We start from the raw sequence: 23,671 nt of genomic DNA, 5'->3' as shown, positions 1-23,671 counted from the left end.
GCACCCTCAAAATCCCCAATGTGGCAGGGGTAAAGCTTGTGACCAAGCCTCTCACCTGTCCCTGTCATATAATTCAATGGACTCTCACCCGTCCAAAACAAAATCATCTGCTTTCACCTGCCTTGGGGCTCTGAAAGGTTGAGAGGCATATGGCTTGGGTGGTGGAGTTGCTGTTGGCAAGGTGGGCGGTGTGGGTCGTTCAGAGCAATGCAAGGTGATGTTGGGAAGTACGGGTCGGTGAGTTACTGCAGACCTGCCTACATTTGAAACCTGCCTACATTTGAGACCTCAAGAAGTGCTTGAAAAACCAGAGGATGGGAGGGGGGAGGGGGCACCTGGAGGTCCTGGAGGTTAGGCAAATCTGATTTTACTGGGGTAGCTACTTGGGGCAATGGGGTCAGCTGCTGTGGTGAGGTAGGGTGTTTGGGTTGCCTAAGTGAGCTGCTGTGGTGAGATTAGTGGTGGTGGCATAATATATGTATATAGAGAATTTTGCCTCTGAGCTATCCTCCCGGCCCATGAGGTTGTGTGGTGGGTCTGGGTGATCGATTTGCTTGTGTTAAATGCCAAGTGTGGTATATCAGGAGAGCCACTGGTGAAGCCCAGGAGGAGAGTAGTCTGAACCCAGAATTTTCACTTGTGTGGTTCCCTGCACTGGAAAGGGAGATATCAGGACCATATGGGAGGCAAGGAAACATTTGAGCAATACCATGATTGAGGCCTTTTTAGAATTGTGTTCCCTACAAAATAATTCACTCCCAGGTACCTCAAATTTTGTCAGCCTAGAAACAGCAAGATCTAAATGATTTTCCCATGATAAGACGTTTTATGCAAGTGGCGAAATCAGGACTGGAGTCCATTCTTGCAATTGAAGTACTTAACCACATATCTACCCATCTGCAGTTTGTGGACATGGTTGGGTTTTGATGGAGATGACTTAAAAAGTATGCAAATCACATGATAAAGCAAGCTGACAAACATAACCTTTGTGATATTTTTCCTCATATGTTGTCACTTGTGATTTGTGCGACTCCTGCACCAGATGTGATACTTTAGACTCTTAGTTATTTAAATCATGAATGGTTTTATTTTTCATGTATTATTTTCATACATTCCAGTCATCTAAGTTTACATGAAAACACTTTTATTCTGCCAACACGTGTTTCACCACAGCTTTTAGCCGTGGTTCCTCAGAAGAGATTCCTTTCTTTTTTTCTGAAAAATAGTCGTTTTTTGATTTCAAAACTTGAAAAGTGGGTTTCTTTTATGCCAAATTGATAAATCTTAATCTTCTTGTTATTTGCCAGGTCCGATTGCCTTAAGCATGCTCGCCGGGATCACCTTTGTGATAATAAGGTCACCTACTTTTAGTCATTGTTTGATGGAGGCATGCAGCTGGTTAATAAAGAGGATTTCATTTAACTGTGCTGCTCATAACAAAGCAAGTTTTTTTCTTCTCCCCTTAATTGCACTGGTAAAACTGCAGAATCGCCGTCAGGCCTATTTGCTGTGTCTGAACTGTTAAATGTATATTACACACTTACTTGTCTCAGATGGTCAGCCAGAGGGAGCTGAAACATTAAATCCCCACTGAAAAGCTACAATTCCTTCTTTTTATTGTAACATAGTGTGTGTGTGTGTGTTCTCTATGTTTATGATATTGTCTCTTTTGAGACGCACCCACACCGTTTATGTGTGCTTGCTTTTTTTGGATTATTTTGATGGGAGTCAGGGGCTTGTTTCAGAAAGAGATGCAGCTTGTTTTTTCCTTCTGACCGGAAACACGTATAAATAACACATCATTATCATTATCTGTGGGCACACGTCCTGATCTGCATGTAATGGCACTGCCTCTGTGAGCACCCAGGGCGCATCTGCGAGCACATACTAACGCTCTAACTGCTAACTTACTCCCAGACCCTACCTCTTTTGACCATCAAAACCCTTATTACTCTTCCGATCTCCCACTTCATCTTCGTCCTCTTGACCTCTCTAATTGCCCCTCTCTGTCCATTTGTACTCGAATCTAAAGCCTGCATATATATATATCCTGCATTACATCCTCCAGGGATTTCTTTGTGACGGCTCTATCAAGCAATAGCATCAAACTTCACACTGTAAACGCCTGCCAGTGCAATTTCTAAACAGTCTTCTGAGATGTAATGCCTTAATCAGAGTTGTAAAAGCTAATCTGGTTTAACAAAAATGTCTTAGCCAAGTGTGCCTTCAGCCACTTGATTTATAAGAAGCTTGCATGTTTGCGCTGAAGTCCTGTTAAAACGCGTATTGACAAAGACAAGAGTTTTTGGCTTTTTTATAGGCATTATATAGATAATTGTCTCACATTAATATCATATTTCCGTTTACTTACACTATATTGGATGAAATAGTTGCACGTTGTTAGGCAATGTGGCACAACACAAGGCAAGACACCAACGGACCGCAAAAGCGCAAGCTATTTTGGTGAATGGTGAAATGATATGATTATACCAAGTGTCAGAAAAATAAAATGCATTTTATTAAGTCATTTTTTATTGTAATATGGTATGTCTATGTTTTCTATATGTTTATGAAAAATTGTGCTATGTTGCTTACTTTTGAAACCCATCCAAAGCGTTTCTGGTGCTTTCTTTTTCTGCTTTTTTGGATGGGAGTTAGTTTGTTTTGGGCTTTTTTCGGAAGGACATGCGGCTTGTTTTTCCATTCCGACTTCCGGCCTGGCAACAATTGCAGCAATGGCGAATGATGAGGAATCGAGCGTGGGCCGGCGCTTGAACATCACAAGCCTTAAGGTAAGGATCGGGGTGTTGAGCAACTTTCTAGGCTCGTTTATTTCATAGCTATTGCACGTGTCTCTCCGCACACGAGGCTAGCTTGATTTATGAGCTGGCCTTTTAATCCAGTCACCATGTGTGCCTTCTAGTTTACAAGCTGCACTCCCCTGGAGAACCCGTTCTCTCCAAAGTAGGCTATCCAGTTGCTCCTCCTCAGAGGCGTTCTTTCTTTTCCTGTTCCCTGCAGTTTCGCGTTGCAAGTACTCGCTTCCCAGCTCTCTGATTTAGACGCTGTTCCTCCTCAGAGGCGTTCTTCCTTTCTTTTCCAGTTCACTGTAGTCTCGCGTGAAGTGCTCGCTTCCCAGCTCTGATTTAGACGCGTTTTCCCTGCCTTCTCTCCTCTTCCGGCTGCCTTCAAATCAACAAATGAGCTCATAAAGTGCAGCTTGTAAACTAGAAGGGACGACTGGATTAACAGATGGCAAATACACGTTCCAGAACAGTAAAGAAAGCTGATAATGCATTGAAGATTTCAGCAGTATACCTTCAGCATGTAAACAAAGTACATTTTGATCCTCCTTGTATGGGAGACGAGTGGTTAAAAACATCAGGTTCAACTGAACTAACGCACGGACACTACAAACAGGAAACGAAACAGAATTAGCATTTACCAAAACGCGAGGAAAGTACATTTTCTCGCTGGTTTTGCTAGTTTTTAGCACGCTTCAATACGTCTAGCGGGTTACGGCTATAAGTTGAATAATAGGTGTTATAAAGCATTCTGAGCACCGTATCTTATTGAGCTCATTTGTTGTTTTGAAGGCCTCGGGAAGTGGAGAGAAGGCAGCGAACACGCGTCCAAACCAGAGCTGGGAAGCGAGCACTTGCAACGCGAAACTGCAGGGAAGAGTAAAAGAAAAGAAGAACGCCTCTGAGGAGGAGCAACTGGATTAGCCTACTTTGGAGAGAACGGGATCATCAGGGGAGTGAATAAAGCCTGTAAACTAGAAGGCACACATGGTGACTGGATTAACAGATGGCAAATACACGTTCCAGAACAGTAAGGAAAGCTGATAATGCATTGAAGATTTCAGCAGTATACCTTCAGCCTGTAAACAAAGTACATTTTGATCCCCCTTGTATGGGAGACGAGTGGTTAAAAACATCAGGTTCGACAGAACAAACGCACGTACACTGTACAAACAGGAAACGCAACAGAATTAGCATTTACCAAAACGCGAGGAAAGTACATTTTCTAGCTGTTTTTGCTAGTTTTTAGCACGTTTCAATACGTCTAGCGGGTTACGGCTATAAGTTGAATAATGGGTGTTATAAAGCATTCTGAGCACTGTGTATCTTTTGGAGCTCATTTGTTGTTTTGAAGGCAGCGGGAAGAGGAGAGAAGGCAGGGAACTCGGGTCTAAATTAGAGGTCCGAGACCAGAAAATCCAGAGTATTCGCTGCAGTGTGTAGGGCCAGAGTTGCAGATTTCGTTAGAGTCCAGGTCAGGAACCTGTAGGTTAATGGAAGAAGAAAGCCGAAGAAGGGAGAGACGTGCCAGCTCAAAGGTACCCTTTGTGTGATCTAGCTCCCGGCAGGCGCCGTGGAATGGCTGGGCTTTCCTGGGGCGGGTAGGTAACGAAGCGTGCATGGAGCTGAAGAGTTGCTTGTGGATTTCTGTTTTGCTTTTTACATGCTATACCCATCTCCAGATGTAAAAAGCAAAACTGGAAATCACAGCAAACAAAGCGTCCTGGAATTCGCAGAAGGTAATTGTGTCAGCTGCCCGCAACACATTCAAACGCTCGTGCTGTATTGCCGAACCTAATGGTGGCAGTTCTGAACTCTATAGCAAGCAACCCTTCTGCTAGATAATCACGGGACAAAATTATGTTTATGATGTCTCAGTTATGATTGGTTACATCAGGTAATCTTTTTACATCAACGATATCCGACCAAATAAATGATAAGCACCCTTTCCTGTGTCTCCACCAAAGCACACATGTATTTTTAAGCGAGTTAGCCTCCTCCCTAGTTCACGAATTAAGTTTGGGCAAATAGGTCATTTAAATCAGTTGTTTTGTTTGAATACAGGCTCTCTAGATGTCTGGTTCATGTACCCTTGAAACAACTACTGCAACACCAGTGCCACTATCCACCCCTGCTTGGTATATTTTCCCGTGGGCACCTCGTTAGAAACTGTAAGAGATGAGTGATTGACCTGCTGACTAGACATTTTGGCAGTTGTACGACAGGCTTATATCTTTTGCCGAGATCAACAATACATGTGCAATTAGCTGGCACTTTATTTTGTACCTCCATATCATTAATCCTTCCCTGGATTGAACTAAAACCAAATTTCGGTTTATTCATTTTAATTGTTTGGCAACAAAAGCAAGGTCCCCCCTTAGAGGTGAGATTGATTCTTGCAAGGCAACACAATTGGCACAAACCCTTTGTTCTAATACAGCTCACTCCCCGCCTAATTGTTCAGTTTGAGTGCCTGTCAACCGCAGTTGCCAGGTTTGTAGGCTGGACACTTCAGCACTGCACTATATAACCTGATATAAACAACTAAAGATGAAATGTCCCATTTCGGTACTGTAAGTCCAAGTCCTAGAGATAACATTTATATTGGTTCTTGGAGTTTAAAACATGCACACCTTTTAATGTTTTCAAAAACACTATTAGAAGAAAATATCCTGTCTTGGTTTTTTGTGTGTGTTGATTTTATGAAAGGCAAATGCCATTTGTCCTGTTCAATTTGGGTGGTTATACAAAGTCAATTTAATGAAATGTGCACTCTGTCCCTGCTTCTGGAGTGCCTCGAGCCTACCTCCTGCTAGCCTTGCCGTGTATCCTGCGCTCCCTCTCGCCTGTCTCTCTGATCTGTTTCTGTATATTGCCCTGCTGCCTGTCCATCTTGCTCCCTCTGGCACGCCGCTGCAGCCTCTCTTCTCATGAGGATCACCTTGCTCCGGGTGTCACTGTCAGCAGCTAGGGTGAGTTACTGCTTCTTCAGACACACCGGCCTCTTGCTTTTTCTTCCGGTTGTGTATCTCACACTCTCTCTTTTCTCCCATATTAGCTCTCTCTGCCTCCAGCTGTCTCCCTGCTGGCTCTCTTTCTGGCAATTGTCGGTCTCTCTCTCTTTCTCCTTCTTTCTCTTTCTGCTGTCTCTACAAGGTTTCTCGTGCAGCCCCTCTCTCCCTCAGTATCTATCCCTCTATGGCCTGCTGTCTCTTCTGCTCTCTCTCTGATACCTGCTGTCGCTTCTGCGCTGTCTCCCTGTGCTGTCTTGCCCCGTCTCTCCTGGTGGCTCCTGCTATCTCTTCTACTCTCTGTCTTCCTGTCTCTTCTGTATTGCTCTACCTCTCCTGGTAGCTTACCCTGTGAGTGATGCCTGCTGTCTCATTTAACTTTTCGTAAGTTGTATGCATAATATTTTTTCTGCCATCTGTCTCATCACACGACATTCCATCTTGAGTGTACCATTTTTTTTTTAAACTATCATTACTGTGTGTGAGATGGCTATCTGCCAGAGTGATTCTGTACACGTCTTCGTGTAACTTGACTCAGATGCATCATATCATCATTATTTTGCATATTTTACCAGCTATGTGTTTTTTAAATCTTTTAATCCCGTTTTATCTTCATGTAATACCAGTTGAGTGATTGGATTGCAAAGTAACAGGCAGCACTAAAGGGTTCAGGATGTTTGCATGTATGAGGTAACGAGTGCCCAGATTACGGGATGTCATGTGAGTGCACTGCTTTCCCTATTTTGCCAACCACTGAAGCCTGAAAAGTAGCTCCACGCAGGCTTGACATGTGGCCAGCTTTGCACCACACCTGTAGATGAAATGGCCTGCTGTTTAGCTGTTTAATCAGTTATCAGTTGAATGGTATCCACTACAGAGTGCAATTTGCTTTCTCACTTTGAGAACATTCAGACATATAATTACTAATTTTGTTACAGCCGGTAAGATAGCTCAGTGGGTTAAGCTCTCCTCCCTCTCCCCCGTCACACCTGATGAGGTCTCTAGACAAGTCCTGGTACCTGTCACCCACCCAAAACTGCCTGCGGGCCACCCCTTGCACTGGGGTACCATACAGTTGCCCCCCCCTCTTTTTCTTCATGCACTTATCAGGCATAACCTGTCTGCTCCCCTAACCCAGCACTTGCCTTAAACTGTTAAACTCTTCAAATGTTAAAGAGCACGTGGACAGCTGCCCCTCTCAGGCTGCGGCTCTTAAGTGCCCCTGCAGTCAGGGGCAAGGTGCCTGCCTGCATGGTCCAGGGACGGCTCCAAACCAGGGAGACTTCTCATTATCATGCCCTCCTGACCACCAGACTCAGTGCCCCCTGCCGAGATACTCATCCTCGTGCCCACAATAACACAGCATTCTGTAGGATGTGTTCAACCTGGCAAGATGCCTCTATCAGGGTGTGTATTTTGCGGGCGGCAAGTGGTGCAGTGGCCAGTCTGCCAGCGTGCTGGCTCTGGACCAAGCAGACCGAGTCTAGTCCTAGCTTCTCCACTTCAACTCGGTGTGATCCTTGTCAAATCACTTTCAGATCCTTTTTCTGCCAACATTGGAACTAGTGCCTTGTTTCGAAAAGACCGTTTCTGTGCGCTATGCATGTTTGCTCAGGTTTGCCTTGTGATGTACAAAACAGGTAAAGCCGATCAAAATAATGGCGTGAGGTTGAATTGGAGGGGGCGAAGCTGGTTCTGCTGATATGTGCGCCCACTTGACCTGTTTTTCCTTCCCTCCCACAGCCCCTCCTGTGTTACAGAAGGACTGGACCACCCACCGAGGAGGGAGAGGAGCCATGAAGCTGCTACTGGGTGGTGAGAGCGCTTTCTATTTTAATTCTCCACCAGGGCAAGCATACCTACTATGCGCCCCCTCCCCCAGGGGACAGGAATAACGCACCCAGGGGCAAGGGGTGGGAGTTTCAGAGTGGGGGACGTGGTTACTTCCCTTTTGAACAAACACACACATGTTCGTGTCATGCCAGTGTATACATTTGCAAACCAGAAACTAGCCTGCTTCTCGGCGCTTAAGTGATTGGTGTCGCTGAGGGCGTCTCTAAACTCAATAACATTCACACCATCAACCTCAGAATAAGGAAATCCTAAAACAGAGCTCAAGCCAGTTGTTTGAACGTAAATCTCTTTTCACAGGTGCTCAACCAACTGAGCTATTCACCGTGTCTGTCAAATCATGGAGTCTGCTGGCCAATAATACGCATTAGCCGAGTCAGGGCTTTGTTCCAGAGTGGAGCAAGCAACCTCATGCGGCGCCCGTGAACACCACATCAATTCTTGACATAGTGCTCGGCTTGACCTGAAGGGAACTTCAGGGGCGACGCAGCCCCCAAACTCATCCCGTTAAAAGCCCTGCCACTGTATCAGCAGCTGTGATTCTGTATGAGATAAATGAGCCAAACAAGAAAAATGGCTCACAAACAGCTAGACGTCTTTTCCTTTCCGCAGTTTAGGGTTCCTTTCATGGTGTAGTGGGTTAATGCACCTGCTGCAGGTATCCGTCAAACAGGTTGAGAGTCACATCTGCCTGCCTCTACTCTCCGCCCTCTGCAATTTATCCAGAAGGACTGCGAGACTTGTCCTTGGCCTCAAGCCCAGGGATCGTATCTCTCCAGGACTGAAATCTCTGCACTGGCTCGAGGTGGCTGCAAGGATTAAGTTGAACACCCTCTGCATTGTCCACAAGGCCTTCTTGGGCCTGGGGCCGCAATACCTTCAACTTTCTCTTCCCAGAAATCTTCCTTCTCGAGCTCTTCGATCATCCGCCTCCAACTCCCTCAGGGTCTGTCGCTTCTCCAAGCAACGAGTTGGTGGTAGATCTCTCTCCTCGGCAGGGGCCTCCTTCTGAAACAGCCTTCCTGCTTCCCTGAAACTTGAGGAGAACCATCTCCAGTTCCGGAAGCACCTCAAAACCTCCCCCCCCCCCATCCCCTGCTGAATTCCTGGCTGAAACTGCACTGGCTACCTGGCCACCCTTTGTGACCTTGGGCCTAGGCCCCGCCATTTACACACCTGCACTGGCAACCCCCGCACCTGGGAACTGTATTCTGTATCCCTACAGTCCCCCACCAGCACTTATGTCTGCTCTTACCCTGCACTTGCCATCATCCCGCCTTTATTTTTCTTATTTATTCTATTATCCCATGTACTGCACTTTTTCCCCCTCTCCCATGTACTGCACTTTTCCCCTCTCCCTTTCCCTCGCACTTTTCCCCTTCCCATGCACTTGTGCGATCTGAATGACACCTGGCCTAGTAAGATCGTTGTCTGTCTTCCCTCTGTTCCCCCTCCCCTGCCTCGTCGCATTTCGAACACTTGTGTATAGACGCGTTATAAATGCCATATATCATTTGCAAAGAAAGTAGGATGGATAAAGAAAACAAGAGTGAACTCTTGGGAGGAAGTAGTCTGTTACTCCAATGCAAATATGCTACCTTTTTTAAGAAAAGTATCTCAAATTTGTATTTCTTTTAACATGTTTTTTTTTCTTGGTTTTTTTAATACTTTTTGGCCCCTTCAACTGCATAGAGGAAGTTATCGAGTAGCCGGGTGGGTGGCAGAGGTTGTGCAGATGGGAGTGTGAGTGTGGGTACAAGATATGTGCGCGTTGTTGGTAGATATGTATCGGGGTGTAAGAATGGTATGGGCAAAAGGGGAGGTAGTTAATTAGCAAAGGGTTTGAAAGACTATTTCCCCATTTTCACTCATGCCTTCTATTTCTAACTGATATAAATCAATATAGCTACACTAAAGACCATAAAATTCTGAATGCAGCCACAGAAAACCATAATTCATTTTCAGTTCAAATCTATCTTTAAGCCCGTTTCATCCTTTGTGTACAAATGCATTTAAATGTAGTGATGCATTTGTAAATTGACATTTTAACATTAATCTGGTATGTATTCTACAATAAGGAATTTAACAATGCCTATTCAGATGTCCATTTAGGTTCATATATCCTTTCTTTTTTTGTAGAATCTTTGAGATCTGTCTGCAAGGCTAACAGTTGGCCTACTATGGACGGCTGGGTGATAAGGAAGCTCGCCACCAAAATTTGCAATGCCAGAAGAGGCCTAAGGAAGACTCTGCGTTTTGAAATGCAGGATCGATGATATTTGTTGGTATTTTTTCAAACCTATTCATTCTTATGGAATACAGCTATGCTGTTAAACCGAATTTGTTGAATAAAAAAATGCTGAACACTTTCTGAGCCTATGTTTGATTGAAGATATCTTATAACAAGAGCAATACTATATTAAAATATCAACAATTTATAGCTGCTACAATCATAATATGAACTGGGTAATTGTTAGCTGCTCTTATTGATATTCGGTGAAGTGACTGGCGGCAGTCTGTCATGCGGGTAGACCTTTAACAGATTCTGTGTAGGCTGCTGGAAGAGTGTATTTTAGTGCAGTGCTTTGCAATTGTGGGAGTTTATTGGGGGTGAGGCCATGCTGGCTAGAGGTGAGAATTGAAATGAGGGAGCTTACAGGTTGGTTTGTGACCTGGGAAGTGGGGGTGTTTGTAGTTGTGTGCACTAAATCGAGGGAACTTAGTTAACGGGTGCTCTAGCAAAGATGAAGTGACACCTGCAAAATTCCATATCATTTTTTTTCCCTGAAAACTATCTAGAAGTCTAACTAGAGTCATTGTAAAGTAATGCCACCAATGTTACTCAAAAGGGATACATCCTGGGGTAATCCAACCCCTTTTCCTAAATCTTTTGGAAGCATCTTGAAATCATTAAAACTCATCCTGGAGTAGTCTGCATTAATCATTTACAATTCAGAACCCATCCTAAAGTTATCATGGAACCATCCTGGAGTAATCCCCACCCATCCTAGAGTTGTCATGGAGCCATCCAAGCGTAATACGAAGTCATCCGGGAGTAATACAAACTCATCCTTAAGTTGTCGTGGAGTCATCCTGAAGTTGTCATGAAGTCATCCTGGAGTTGTCTTGGAGTATTCCGAAGTCATCCTCGAGTAATCCCAACTCATCCTGAAGTCATCCTGGAGTAATCCCAACTCATCCTGAAGTTGTCAGAGTCATCCTAGAGTAATCCCCCACTCATCCTGAAGTTGTCATGGAGTCATCCTGAAGTTGTCAGAGTCATCCTAGAGTAATCCCCCACTCATCCTGAAGTTGTCATGGAGTCATCCTGGAGTAATCCAAGATCATCACTGGAAGTAATCCGAACTCATCCTGGAGTAGTTTCTGTGATAACTCTAGTGTCCTCATCTCATTAAATATTTTGGCTTGTACGCAGACTTGGGATGATCTTCCTAAACTCTCCATGGATGACTCTAGAATGGAGTCATCGGATGACTCCAGAATGATTCCAGGATGATCTTCCTTTTTGACTAGGGATAGCCCAATCCACCAGAAGCTATAACACAGGTACAAACCTCACTCCATTTTATGCACTTGATTTATACGCACATAGATATTCCTTTTTTTACTGAATATCATCATTTCAATTTTTTTAGCATAAAGATACCGAGGGGTTGAAGAGACACACCAACAGCTCTCATCTAATGTCAGAAACAACAATACTGTTGGCTTGGAATATGTTTTGAAATATCACAACTCATAAAGTTAATGTTTATTTAACTCCTCACTACCTCACTGCATGGTTCAAATATTTACTGTGGAGCAGCATATGACTATTAATATGGTGTCCATATAATAACTGAACACGTTTAACAAATGTTTTGCCTGTTATAGTGTCAAACCTACAATTACGTTTTTTAATATGATGACAAATAAAATTGTGTTTTTCCAGTCAAATTTGGTGATCTATTTTCAAATGTACAACTCAGACCAAGTTTAGGTGTCTGTCGAAGTGGAGTGGTTTAGTGTTCATACCTATAGGTGGAGAAGGGAAGGGTAGCCTGCATCCTTTTTCAAATGTATAATTTACTGATATCCGTCTAGACACAGGCCCCCCGAAAACAAAAAAGAGTGTACTTTACCCCAATTTATTGAAGACTTTTCCAACAGGCAAAAAAAAGTAAATTTTAGATTTTTTTGGGCAAATTTGCAGGATTATTGACTGCCCCATGCATTGAGGGCTCCACCTCCTCCACAGGTGAAACTGGCAGAGGGAGAGCCCTTGCCTGATCCAGACTTTGAAGAAAATCACATTCCACTCTGGGCTTCATATTGCTACTCCTTCATGTATTACTTTTTAGTTCGTATGCATGCATTAGGCATGAAGAACAAACAACCAATATCTTCTTTTAAACAACAGGGTCTTAGGAGGGAAATCCCACAGGTATGGGGCCGGGCCACAAGTATCTCCAAGAGCCGCAATAAGCATGCAAAGTTAAAGAAAGTGAAGCAATAAAAGGCTGGCTATGCCAGAACCCAATAGTCAGGCAGGATATATAGACAATATTAGTCTCACCTGCAACAGTCCTCTTGTTAAGATATCCCAGCCAACCTGCCGCCCCACAGCCAAACACCAAAAACACTCAGCTACACTCTGCATGCTCGGCTGCAGCTGCCAAAGATAAGGAAAGCAATCCAGCCTCCAGGCAACGGAAATAGGAGAAAGCCACAGCCCAGCCAGCAGCAATATGTTCCTGCTTCCTGCTTCACCAAACCACTCAGCTACACTCTGCACACTCTGCTGTAGCTAGTGTAGATTAGGAAAGTGATCCCGACTCCATGCAAACAAAATAGCAAAAAGACAGTCCAGCCAGCAGTAATACGTTCCTGCTTCACCAAAACACTCAGCTACTCAGCACGCTCCTCTGTAACTGGTGTAGATAAGGAAAGTGATAGCGCCTCCAGGCAAAGGAATAGTAGAAAGACACAGCCCAGCTGGCAGCAATACATTCCAGCTTCACCAAAACACTCAGCTACACCTTGCATGGTCTGCTGTAGCCGGCTTAGATATGGAAAGTGTTCCTGCCTCCAGGCAAAGGAAATACTAGAAATACACAGCCCAGCTGGAAGAAATAGGTTCCTTCTTCACCAAATCATTCAGCTACACTCTGCACACTGTGCCGTAGCTGGTGTAGATAAGAAAAGTGAACCCGCCTCCAGGTAAAGGAAATAGTGGAAAGACACAGCCCAGCCGGAAGCAATGCATTCCTGCTTCACCAAAACACTCATCTACTATCAACTTTTGCACGTAAGTGCTTTTGGGTCCACTGCATGCAATTTAGAACATTTTCATGGCAAAGGGGGCATGGAAAGAGTAAAGGTGAGCCAAAATAACGTTTACTCTTTCATTTTCCCCTATGTTGGGATGGTTCCCTGGTATGCCAGGGGTCATCTGGGGGTCCACCCAATTCTCAAGGGCCCAACACCCTTCCCCAGAATAAACAGAGGACTCAGCCAATGGCAAGCAAGAACTGTGGTTTATTACAAAAAAAGGGATCATACAAGACAATCAAGATTCTCTAGTACATCTCAACTTTACAATGCATGCTCCCAGTTTTGTTTTGACATTGCATCATCACCTGGGCCCTTCCCCAAAAACCTATCCCCGGTGCGGATTGGGTGCTAAGAGTGGTATCCCTTATGGATGTACTCTATAGAAGTTATTATACTTGTCCTTGATTGTCAAGTGGCTGGCCTGTCCTGTCCCCAAGAAACTATCTATCACATTGTTGCAGACTAGTGGGCTTACCATTGGTTCTTTCCCTTTGCCATCCACCCCTGATTTTCTATTCTGTGATTGGCTAGAGCTGATCTCCCCACCCAGGTCTGGGACTCGATTTGGTTCTCTGCTCTCTGTGCACCTCCTCAAGGTGATGTGAAATGTCTATGTGTCTGTATTGTATCTGGTAATATACCACCTTTGCCTATGAGAATGCGTCTCCACGTTGCAACATTTGTTTCATTCTTCACCTGGGTTGCGGGGATCAGCTCTCCTTTCCCACCACGGGTGAGTGCCCATTGTCTAGTTCGGCTGCACTACGTGCTTTAAGACCACACAATTGAGCTCTTGAGCCTGCATTCATGAGGATTTATTACATTTTTCTGCAGCTGGTCCCTTGTCATCTAGAGTTTGGAATGTGACTGTTTATCTCTAACCTTGACCGTGTGCTTGCTTTGCGCTCCGTGCAGCCTTAGCCAGCTGCTCTCATCTCGTGTTTTGTGACTTGAGGCCTTCTGTAATTTTCCTTACAATTATAATTTGATTTCTACATGCTCATGCTATACTAAGTAACCTATGAGTTAGTCACACATGGTCCTATCAGGCTTCATATATACTCCTGTAGTTCCATAGGGTTATTCATCATAAGCATCTGCACGCTTGCTCAGGATCTCTTGTTGCCTTGCATTTCTGTGTATTCGTCCTCTAACTATAGAACTGTGTAAGCATGTTCTTTATGTATGCAAATGTGTGTTCGTGTGATACAGTGCATGGCTGCAAGTGTGATCATGAATAACGCTGCTATGTCGTGGTGTCTCTAATGATGTCAGCATAATGGCTTCTTGTTGCTTAATCAACACTGTTCATTAGGGTATTTCCATCCACATTCTCCGTTGAGTCCCCTATAGCTGTAAAGATATGTATTGGATTAGGTCTGTAGGGCTGACTGAGGGGATACCTTTCTGTGTACGTGTCAGCCAGTGGTGCACTTGGTATTCGTCCGAAATAAGATGGGTGACTTTGAGCGTTACTGGCTCTTCACTCTTTCAAGTTCATGGGAGTGAAGAGGGACATTCCTGGGACCATCTCTTCATCTATGTCTTGGAAGAAAGTAAGAAATGCCTTCAAATACACTTTACAGGCATCATTTACTAACGGATTCCTTGGAATCAGCTGAGTTTTCACCAGGTTAAAAAAACATAAATGGATTACATAGGAATCCATTGTGTTCACATCTGCATGAACATGTCGGGCAGGTGTGAAATGAATTGCACTGACAAGACGAAGAAGGTATGCACAGAGGAGAGTTTAGCTCTGCTCAGTGCCCCTCCTGTACCATGCCACTGCATCAATATGGAGAGGACATGTACATCAAAGCTCAACACATTGTTTTCACGTACTGATTTACCACTCTGCTCCATTTAGAATGAGGCTGAAGTGTGGTAAGCGCAATTTGCAAGGGCAACCATTTCACAGTGCGCCTGTGAAAGTTTGTAAACACAGCACTTTGCATCCAGAAATGTATCTTATTCAAACACATATAGCTAACGTTCATGCACACGTCACACCAAGTTCAACATAACATTGGAAGGGGAAAAGCCAAAAGGCATTTTTTAACAATGTTTTACCTGAAAGGTGTGTCCACGCGTGGATGAAGTGAATCTCTTTCACTGAACAATGATTAATTATGTGATAGTGTGATATTGCAGATACACCCATCGCTTAACCACAGGGTGGAAAAGGGGCGAATTTTAACAGGGGCACGCAGCCTCACATTTGTTTGTGAATCGGAATGATCCACCTGTTGTGCATTTGATATTCTACTCAGAGAAGAAATCACTTAAGGCGGCAGTACGTCCCCTTTCTGCGGTTCCACATTTTCATAAGAGAGCATTGAACTTTATAAGAAGACTGTTCTTTCATAGTTTGATTATCAGCACTTCGTCACAGGAGAGCTATACTGTTAACAGGACAGGATTGTGCCAGGCCTGGCAGGCAGAAGTGGGATACTTCTAACATTGCACCAGTGCACTTGTCTTCAATCTCATCCTCTTCTATGCCTTACATTTACTGACAAAGCCCTTTTCCATGGGCTTTTAACATGCACCAGGGCATCCTTACTAGAACTTAAAGAGATCATTTAGAAGAGAAAAAAGAACAGATGGTAATAGTAACCACATACACCAGACCTTCTTATAAATCCAAAAATGTATTTAAAAAAATGGGCACAATCTGAACATGGGTATCTCTACTTTTGCCACTCCAATGTTTGCATCCAAAAAGTGAACAAGTACACGAGATTTAGTAATCAAACACAAAATGACCAGCAATAAACAGACACGAGAACCATTACCACAAATTAAAGCATGGAACCCCGAGAAGATTAAAAGGACATTTCCCATGTGGGAAATGTGTTATGTTCCGTCAGACCCAGAAGGCAAAAGAAATAGATCTAAGATCTAAGAAAGCACCGATTTCAAATGGGTGATTCTACAACAAGTTAATGTAATGTAATGTATTTGTCATTTGTATCATTTTTTTCCAATTGGTATGGTCTGAAAGTGCTGTAGGTGAACACCCAAGGGGATGAAGTCCAAGGTATGGGGAATTTGACAGAGGAGTTTAGAAGGTGTGTGTGTATTTTAGCCATTACGAAGGAGGTTAGGGGTGGCCAAGTCCCTATGAGCTACCCATATCGAGCTGGCATGTGGATGGGGTCTATGAAGCAGTCAGGGGAGTTTGTGAGTGAGAGAGACTCATGTGTCCAGCTAGACTGAATTTTTGTCATGGGGGATAGCTGCATTCTAAAGGCAGTAATGTTGTGCAATGTGTCTTAAAATGGTGTATGATAGCAAATACGTGCGGGTGGGTGGCCTTGCCATTGGCTATCTTCCATAAACATGGAGTGCAATACAAACCTGTGCATTCTGGCTAGTTGCTTGGTTTCATAGATGTGCTGTGGATTCTGTCCTGTGGTCGGCTGGCGTTTATTCCATCTTCCTCTCTTTACATTTCATGGTGGGTTTATTGCTCCCCCGGCCTACCTGCAAGGGGGTTAACTTTCCCGAAGAAGAAGCAAGGGCTTGTCAGGATGCCGGGGGGGGGGGAGTAGGTCTTGAGGGACCTTTGGAAGGCAGGGTAATCTTCTATGCATAGGATACTAAGGTGAATGGAGTTCCAGATTGAGGGGCTTGGATGAAGAAGGAGACCCCTAATCTTGTCAATTTGAAGGGAGGGATCACAAGGAGAAGAGCAGGGCCTGAGCACAGGTTTCTGTTGAGTTGGTAATGGGTGAGTTTCTATTGAAGGTATTCAGGGTCTGTCTTGAAGAGGGCACCTTGGGTGATGCATGTGGCCTTGAAAGTTGCACGCTGCTGGGAAGGGAGCCAGTGGAGGACACAGAGGACAGGTGTGATATGCTCTATAGGGCCAAGGGCCAGGAGGAGCCTAGATGTGGTGTTTTAGACCCGTTGGACCTTTCTGAGTTGATATGCAAGGGTGGGCCAGGAGGAGCCTAGATGTGGTGTTTTAGACCCGTTGGACCTTTCTGAGTTGATATGCAAGGGTGCACAGGTAAAGAGATTTGGCGTAGTCTAGGCGTGCGAGGACGATGGATATGATTGCAGTGATTCTGTGAGAGTAAGAGCGGTAAGTGAAGATGCATCTGAGAATGCTGAGTTGTAGATAGCAAGATTTAGACACAGAGTTGTTGAGGTCTTAGAGTGTCAGATTAGCGTCCATGGTACATCCCAGGTTCTTTACTGGGTTGGATGCTGCGGGAGTTGGGCTAGGAAGGAAGATCAGGTGTGGGTTGGGGGAAGAGATCCATCTTCCCGCAGATGATGATTTCTGTTTTTTCAGGGTTGAGGAGGAAGTGGTTCAAATGTTATCACGACCCTGGACAGTAGCCATGTTGCGTTGGTGGCCCCCCAGGCTCACAAAGCAGTGTACCACAACAGGAAGCACTGCCACTCACTGAACGTGCAGGGGACCTGCAATCCCAACCTGTACATGATCAACTGTTGAGCCTGCTACCCTGGTTCCACAATCGATGCCTTGGCCCTACACAATAGTACACTGCCTGGATAGAAGGACAGGCGCAGAGGACAATGGACGTGGAAAGTGGGTGAGTAAAAGTGGCATCACACAATATGTGAATGTCCTGCAAGGCATCCAATGACATTGGGTGGATGTATGTGCACAACTATACAAGCCGTACCTGCCCTCCTACTGCACCAATGCCACGGTACACGCCACAGAACATTGACATGTCGAACGTACCTGTATGGATATGCCGATGCAAATCAACACTGAGGACTACCAACACATGCATGAATACAGGTACCATAATGCAACATGTAAGATCCATAAAAAATGTCACACACCAATGACCCTGCCAGTACCACAGCCAAGTATAAAGGTAAACTCATCCTGCAAAGTAGAGCCGCTGCCTCCAGAAGCCTATGGAGGCCTGATGAATGATCCATCAGGCCACATGCACAATAGCAATATACAGGCACAAGACAGCCACCATGTCATATTGACATGACAATGAAAGACACTTGATAAGACATCTTCTGGAAGTGAACAGGGTGCAAGAGGTCACACTGGGTGAATGAGGCTATAGATACAACATACATATGCAGTTGACGGATAAAAAACCTTAATTAAGGCATCCGACCATATACTAATGACACGCCAGCCATGAGGATTCAAAGTAAAATATATTTATTCAATGACAGCATTTGATCAAATGGATCTCAGCACCCCACGACGTGTAAGGCAGACACTGGGAGGGGAGAGAGAGAGAGCATCAGTTCAACAGTCACATATATAGCAAACTTCACAGCATTAGAAGGCATTGCCCAGCCCCCTTTGTTCAGACATCATCAGGCTAGGGTTCAAGGGGTTACTGCGTAATTCATTATAATTAAACATTATACATTCTTGCCGCCAGTGCCAAGACAATTTTCAATCTGAGAACCGGGTGCATCTGGATGGAGAAAGACATATCATGTTCCCTATAACCAGGTGGCATTTCTTGCTTTACCAGCTAACGTTATCTTTCTGTGCTAAGGTCAGACAGTTCTGAAGCAGAAATGAATAACAGCTCCTGCGGAGGAGCACATACAGCCATATATAATTCTTTCTATCTGCCTGCTATAATGGCCTAACGAAACACTATGGCACCTGGGTTTGCTGATTAGTCGTGCTCATGTACAGCTTCAAGGTTCTCTCATTATAAGACAAACAATTCATTTGGTGGCCTGGCATTCCTAACCATGTAAGCAACTCAAAGTTCAAGCAGCGGTCAGTTACTGTGATCAAGCTGATAATCAGAATATATATGATGAGCAGAAAGCAGAACAAAACTGAAAATGGCCCCTCTTACACAAAATGGCTTCTTGAGCAATGGTTTCAGGTTCACATGTTGCGACATTGTTTCATGATGCGAAAGTGATACAAGTGTGCTTAGGCCAACACATAATCAGACGGCATAGTTGCATTTATGTTTTCTCACAGTGAGTCAAAAACATGCCAAGCAATTGAGCACCATATGCATGCACATTACACCCTTTGCCCTGATGATGTGAAAGGGCACAACCACACAATACATTGTGACTCATGTCTCTGCCTTTCTCCTTGCAAGTGACTCTGGATAGCCGCAGCTGCCTTCGCTCTTGAAACCTGTGCGGGATCCGCAGACACCACAGGAGTTGGCCTACAATCATGCCCACAGCATGGCTGGCTCTCTGGGTATACTTGGAGTGGTGGTGCTCCATGAGGCACGTGGGATGGGGGCAGGGCCTGCGCTGCCCCCAGTAGACCTGGTCTTGTGGGGGCCAGGTGTGGCATGCTGTGGCTTGCGCTTGCATGTCACATCTGGTCGTCCTTCTGGGTTGTAATGCACATTGATGCCCTGGAGGAACCAGTCACTGATGGACCTTCCCCCTCATCATCCTCAGCCTCTTCCTGAGCTGCCTAAGAGCTTGTGCAGGACATATGACATGCTGTCAGGCATCATACATTCACAAGCATTATCACACCTGCTATTGATCAGAGAGACACCCCACCTATGTGCCCAGATGATCATGGATGTACAAGGCTCAATGTATGTGCCCACGGCAGTGTGAGACTGGTTGCAGCTGTGTCTGTGTGGCCTTTGGGACTTGTGCGGTCAGGGCGTCCTGTCCATGCAGGTGCAGCTGACTGGGTCAACCATGCATGCAAGAGGCCCTGTAGGGTCATGCATAGTACTGGCATCCAGGCCCTGATTTAGGTTTAGCAGTGCATGGGACATTCGTATGTACTCATGCCCCACACCGCCCCTCCTCTGTAGATACACACCTGGTGGGATTAGATTTAGTTGTATTGTCCAGGGCACAGACGTTCATACGTTTACCCCTGCGTGCAAAATAAAATTGTTCTTAAATTCTTTGAGAGTCAAAGAAGGTTTTGGCCCCAAGCTTTTAATACACATATGTTTGTCACAATTCAACAACAAGGACTCTGTTGACTTATCAAATTTTGTACAAGTTATACGTAGGTACAGTCCAGTCAAGTTGACTGGAGTTGATGAACATTGTTCATGTTTCTTCCTTTCTAAAATCTATGGAATTCAATTTACAGATAACATGTGAGCACAGCACAAATAACAGTGTTGGTGATGGACACTGGTACAAAGAGCGGGTCATCGACACTACTGTGTTTTGGTCAAAAAGAGGAAGCTGTTTAATGAAGCTTGCAAGTGGTTGGCCTCCATCAGGACGGTGGAACTGGTTGGGTATAAGAGTCTCCGGTTTGGTCTCTGTCAAGAAAATGACAAGAGGAACATGATTCAGAAAGTGTGTGTCTCGGGGTAGAGTTTGATTATTTACAAAATCTATTAATGCAGTATTTACATGAAAAAAGCATAGATCGTCTCAAGAAAACTCATCACTGGGCTTACCATTTGCAAAATTATGCTACAGTAAATAGCTCAAAAGCTAGTCCCCTGTTCCATATGCAGGAGATTCAAGCCACAGGTAGCTTTGTGGATTCTGGTATGTCCAACTGCCTTTGGAAAAGACAAAAGGGAAAAACCAAAAGAGACTATGGGCCTCATTCGGAGTAGGGCGATAAGGGATACCAGGCACCGGTAAGGAGACCGGTGCAGGTAATCCCTTACCGCCCTACTACAAGGTCCCTTAGCGGGTCCCTCCAGTAATGCCTGGTCTGACCAGGCGTTATGGACGGGACCCTAAAAGGGACCAGGGCGCAAATAACAGGCTAGACATGCGCGAGCCCGTTATTGCGCCTTCCCCATTCCCATTGAGCCCTATGGGGGCGGAAATGGGAATGGGGAATGGTATTTACAATGGGGACTTACTGGTCCCACAAAGGTCGGACTACACCGGTAAGTCCCCACTGAACTAGACCGGTGCCGGACCCATTATTGGTGGCAGTCATGGCGCAAATAGCACCATGACTACCGCCAATCTCGGAATGAAGCCCTATGTTTCATATCCCCTTATGGTCAGCGGTCATGGTGGCGCCGTGGCAGCCGTCTTTATACAATGGCTTTGACTCACTCTGCAATGGCCGCCGGGATGTCCCGCTCTTGCAATGCTGTTTTGCTCGTTTCAGCTTTTCAGAGGGCTCCATCATTATGCTGTCACATGACGGGATATAAGCACACAGATACAGGATTCCAGTGGGTTGCTACTCTCTTTAATGACGCTTCGTAAGTACGCTCACAAGGGATTACTTCCTTCCTGTCCTTACGATACTTTTCACTAATGCCTTTCTGTGTCTTTTCTAGAATCCTACCCTTCGAGAACTCCCTTAACATTCACTGCTATCCGCAATTTCAATCTGCCCACGAAAGATCGTCCCTTCCGTCTGTTTCAGGAATACTTTCCTGTAAATCCTATCCCGGATGCTTAAGGTAGGGATTTCCATCGGGTCCTCTTGTCTTCCGCCACTTTTTATTAAACAAGGTGACATTTATTGGGTTTATTCTTTCAGCGTTTCCGAGAAGTCAGTGTTAACGAATCAGATAACTACCACCTCAGGACAGTCTGATTCTGATCGAAACCATCGCGCCTTCGGTAGCTCAAGTAGGTAATTTGCATAGCTATTCTACATATCATTCTTCTTACCCAGTTCACGCTTATCTTCATTTCTCTCTGTAGTCTTGCCGCAGGATTACAAACACTCTGCAGCTCATTCCGTAGTCAGGAACAAGCTTCCTTCTGACGTCTCTCGACTCACCCTCAGATGTAACTCCTAAAGTTAGTTCCTTCTATCTCCATTTCTTCAGTCTGAAACTTACCTATTCATTCTCTCTTAATAGAGATCTCTCTTCCAACCTCCTTAGAGGAACTACAGACTGTGTAGAATAGGAGCCCGGAGGGATCCACCCCAGACCAACGCCCTCAATCCTGTACAGGGTTTTATTACCCAGAGGGTTTCCCTGGGGGTCTTGCCTTTCTCTGTTTTCTCCTATCATCAGGTGGAGAAAGGTAAGGTTCCAGGTGTGGGGGGGTTCTCGTGACTTGAAGGACTGAACATCTGAAGGTTAGTGTGCCACTGCCTATTATCCATACGTTTGTTACACTAAGAGTCTAAATGTGGGTCTCTTTTGGGGTGCGGATTCTCTGCGTCAAAATATGAGGGGGACGGTGGTTTCAAAATCTTACGAGAATGGTGATTTTCTGTCCAGGCGGTCTCTGGCTAGTGAATGGGCCGGTCTATCCTGTCATGCATCGGGGTCTGATCTTGGTCGCACTGTAAAATGAGATGGAAGGCAACAATAAATGAAGAGCCTCTCAGGGCGGGAGTCATCATTTTGTGAGTCCGCGAGGTGACATGAAGGCATGTAGATGTATACCTCTAAATCGTGCTGTGGTTGTAGCAGGGGTTGTAATGCAGGGTTGTAATGAGGCCCAATATATTGTGCATGGATGTGTTGCCCCTATGATGTCCATTTCATAAAACTACAGGGAAGCAAATGCTACATTTAAACAGAGTTCTTTTTCTGCAGCCATGTTACACAAATGTTCAGAAACACATAGGGCCTCATTACAACCCTGGCGCTGACGGAATGAAGGGGGCCGGTACGGGACAGGCCCCCTTCATTCCGTCAGGGCTGATTACGAGGTTCCCTTTGCGGGACCCGGAACAGACGTCTGGTAAAACCAGATGTCTTTTCCGGGTCCTGCGAGGGGAAGAGGGAGGTAACAACGGGACACTTGTAATGTGCCCGTTGTTACCTCCCTCCCCATTCCCATTTAGCCCTATGGGGGCTCAAATGGGAATGGGGAATGGTTCCTGCAAGGAGGACTTATGGGGTCCTCCTCTGTCAGAATGACCCGGTAAGTCCCCATTGCAGGAACCCGGTAATGGAGTCCGGTTTGGAGGCAGCCAATGTGCTAATAGCACCATGGCTGCCTCCAAACTCGTAACGAGGCCCAGTATGCACAATAAAACAATTTCATGTAAAATTAAGGTATTATGCATATTGAAGTCAATTACATTACAATCTGCTGAATAGAGAGGAAAGTGTACTGTAGCCTTGTTTTCTATTTGGATATCATGTGAAAAATTGCCAAATGCAACTGTATCCTGGATGGTACTCTTTAAAACTAATTTGCCAAAACAAAGAGGTACAAACTTCAGTTCGCTGGTGCAATAAAGGTACATACTGTATCAGTAACTAATCAATTAAGCTGAAGAGACACACATGGGGTTTTCAGAGCATTTGGGTAAACATATAAAATGCAATGTAATAGGCCTTGTTTGGATCCACCCACTTGTATGGTCTCTCAAAGTTTATGGGCAAACCTAGATAAAGATGTTATTTGTCTGTTACTTACTAAGACAATGCAGCAAAAGACCTTTGGGCTGTTGAACTATGGCACAGTCATACACTGACATCTGGTCTGTGGTATTCCCTGGAATTTCAAGGAGGCCCAGGCTAGCCTTTATATTTAATAATTATTTTCCATCAAAAATTGCAATGCACAGATATTGAAACATGAATGAATACAACGTTTTAATTTACACAGTAATTAAATCACATAATCTCTGAATGCTTTTCTTGATATAAAAAATGGAAAGAGATTAGAATTCCTCATCATATACATACACAAACAATAAAGATATACATGTACATGATTAATACCTTTACATATGTTAATACATGTGTCATGGTACATGTTATTGGAACATGAATGATGTCTAAG

The 23,671-nt window shown here is 44.7% G+C and overlaps 1 long non-coding RNA gene across 3 annotated transcripts; it reads left to right on the top strand.

The window, feature by feature from the left end:
* Window positions 1-2,246: 2,246 nt before the first annotated feature.
* LOC138580535 (uncharacterized) lies at window positions 2,247-10,035 on the top strand. Of its 3 annotated transcripts, none has more exons than XR_011304283.1 (4): window positions 2,247-2,792; window positions 5,597-5,776; window positions 7,559-7,630; window positions 9,806-10,035. It is a non-coding gene; the product is annotated as an uncharacterized lncRNA (long non-coding RNA). The 3 variants fall into 3 exon arrangements; XR_011304284.1 differs by having other exon boundaries at window positions 2,274-2,792; window positions 5,724-5,776; XR_011304282.1 differs by lacking the exon at window positions 5,597-5,776 and having other exon boundaries at window positions 2,453-2,792.
* Window positions 10,036-23,671: the final 13,636 nt, after the last annotated feature.

This window comes from Ambystoma mexicanum, chromosome 3p (assembly GCF_040938575.1).
Source record: "Ambystoma mexicanum isolate Mex_15411 chromosome 3p, UKY_AmexF1_1, whole genome shotgun sequence".
In the NCBI taxonomy this organism is placed as follows: Eukaryota; Metazoa; Chordata; class Amphibia; order Caudata; family Ambystomatidae; genus Ambystoma; species Ambystoma mexicanum.
The sequence above is the reverse complement of the archived record's forward strand: the minus strand, read 5'-3'. Positions and strand labels throughout refer to the sequence as shown.